The sequence below is a fragment of the Lactuca serriola genome, chromosome 5 (genome assembly GCF_051521515.1).
Source record: "Lactuca serriola cultivar US96UC23 chromosome 5, Lser_US96UC23_V15, whole genome shotgun sequence".
NCBI classification, from domain to species: domain Eukaryota; kingdom Viridiplantae; phylum Streptophyta; class Magnoliopsida; order Asterales; family Asteraceae; genus Lactuca; species Lactuca serriola.
This window is the reverse complement of record NC_136412.1, coordinates 313142754-313145238: the sequence shown is the minus strand read 5'-3', so window position 1 is coordinate 313145238 and position 2485 is coordinate 313142754. Positions and strand designations below refer to the sequence as shown.

Sequence of the window (2485 nt, the reverse complement as noted above, 5' to 3'; positions counted from 1 at the left end):
TTGTCTACTTTTACTAGTAAATCTTCACAAATGCCTCTTGGAAAAGTAACCGTCTTGTTTGCCAAATGAATTGCCATTCGAATTGGCCTTGGCTCCGGGAGGTCCAGCTTTTTAAAGAACGAGTATGGCATAAGATTCACACTTGCTCCAGAATCAGCTAAGGCATGAATTGCAGCCAAGTTGCCAAATTGGCAAGGCAAAGTTAAGCTCCCCGGATCACCCTTCTTCTTTGGTAATTTGTTTAGCATTGCGGCGGAGCAATTCTCATTAAGCACTACCTTCTGCACTTCCTCCATCTTTCTTCTGTTAGTGAGGAGTTCCTTAAGGAACTTTGCATACTTGGGCATTTGCATGACGGCTTCAATGAAAGGAATGTTTATTTGAAGAGTTTTAATATGATCAAGAAACTTCTGATATTCCTCTTCCTGCTTCTCCTTCTTGGCTCGGGCTGGGTACGGCATTGGAGGCTGGTATGGTTTCAAGGGTGGCTGATCACTTGTTTTAGCAGAGGTACTCGCCGAGTCCATCGGTCCTACTCGGCGAGTAGGACTCTCAGATTGTGAGTGTTGATTTTCGACTTGTACTTCCGTTCCTTCCTTCTGTGAGTCCTTGTTCGCTTCTGTTCGAATGGGGGCCAGGGGAGTAATAATCTTCCCACTTCTTGTGGTAACAATATTTATTTGCGCGCCTCGTGGGTTGTTCTCGGTTTTGCTAGGAAGCTCACCCGGTGACCTTTGGTTTAGTTGTTGAGCAAGTTGCCCAAGCTGCGTTTCTATGTTGTGGATGGATGCTTGCTGGTTCCTGAGCATTGTTCTTGTTTCTTGGATAGCAGCATCATGGTCATTATGTCTTTTCTCGGAAGCGGCCACAAATTTAGTTAGCATATCTTCCAAGCTTGGCTTCCTCTCTTGCACCGGCTCCTCCTTTTGGTAAAAGCCTCTTCCTTTTTGTCTGTACTTCTCCTCCTTGGCCTTCTTATACTCTTCGTAAGGCAGCCACTCCTTCTTTTGTTTGCGCCAGTCTTCATCATACCGGTCACCACTCGAATAACATACTTGTGCCTTTTTGTTGCCGTGCTCATCCAAATCGCAATCTCTAGTGAGGTGGGGTCCATTGCAGTTTTCACAACCCACCCGTATGGCATGGATAGTTTGATCCATTTTGTCCATTCTCCTATCCATGTTTTTTAACATGGCCATGACCGCGGATAAATCTTCAGTAGCAGCGTACGCGGCTCCCCTCATGACATCATTCCTAGGGTTGTGGTATTCTCTAGAGTGTTTAGAGAATTCTTCAATTAATTCTTTAATCACCGGGGGTGGCTTCTTTGTAAGTGGGCCTTATGAGTCTAGCAACTGCCGGGTTGTGACATTAACTCCATCATAAAAGATGGAAACTTCTTGCTGGCTGTTTAGATCATGGTGTGGGCAATTTCGTAGCAGACTTTTGTACCTCTCCCATGCTTCATATAAAGATTCTCCAGCTTGTTGTTCAAAGTTTGCAATGGCCTTCTTGAGTTTGGCTATTTTGGATGGTGGGCAAAAGTGATCTATGAATTCTTCCTTCATTTTGGCCCAAGTAGTGACTGACCCGGGGGGAAGTGATTTGAGCCAGTCTTTAGCAACACCCTTGAAGGTTACCGGAAGCATCCGAAGTAGTTGAGTTTCGCGGGTTACATTTGGAATGTTGAAATAATCAGCAACATCATTTACTTCATCCAAATGTTTGTAGGCATCTTCATGATCTTTCCCATAGAAAGGTATTTCCTTAAGCGCAGCTAGGATATGACCTTTTAGTTCGAAGGTAGCTGTTGCGGGAATTGCGGGTTGCACAAGTCCCGGGCCATGGTCGTCGCGCATCCTCTTCTTCTATTCCCCCATGGGAATTTCATCAATGTTAGCCATAGTGAATGCTAACTCTTCCTCCGATTCGGTTTCTTGTTCGTACGTTGCCTCCTCTTCTTCCTCGGTCTCGTATCCGATATCTTCTTGGATTGGCTCCTCAATTGTCAAGGAAGCGCTAGAAGCTCCTGATTTACTGCTCTTCTTTTTCCCAAAAACAGTCTTCAAGTTGGACAATGGTGATTTCTTTGGTGTGCTTGAACTCTCCACGTCCTTCCCTTTGTTTCTTTTCAATTCGGATTCGGGATCTTCAAACGGAGGTACCAGTGGTGTGTTTGCTCCTCTGGTCATGAGAGTCCTGAAATTAATAAAAAAAAACAAAACGTAAAAAGAACAAAAAGATTGTAAAAGAAAAGAAAAATAAAATTGCTGGTTAAACTGCTACTCGCCGAGTAGGTGCGAATGCACTCGGCGAGTATCAGTGATATTTCAAAAAAAAATTTAAGTTTTAACTTAACTAAAACAGATACTAAAACCTAATTACTGGATACTAAATTGCAATAAATGAACTTTATGCAAGTAAACTCACACAAAGGATCGAAAAAATTAGGAATTAGCTTAATTATTTAGAACCGTTCCCCGGC

At 43.4% G+C, this 2485-nt stretch overlaps 1 non-coding gene across 1 annotated transcript; it reads left to right on the top strand.

Annotated features, from left to right (window-relative positions):
- Positions 1 to 1413: 1413 nt before the first annotated feature.
- LOC145055879 (small nucleolar RNA R71) lies at positions 1414 to 1520 on the top strand. Its single transcript, XR_013685427.1, has one exon. It is a non-coding gene; the product is annotated as a small nucleolar RNA R71 (small nucleolar RNA).
- Positions 1521 to 2485: the final 965 nt, after the last annotated feature.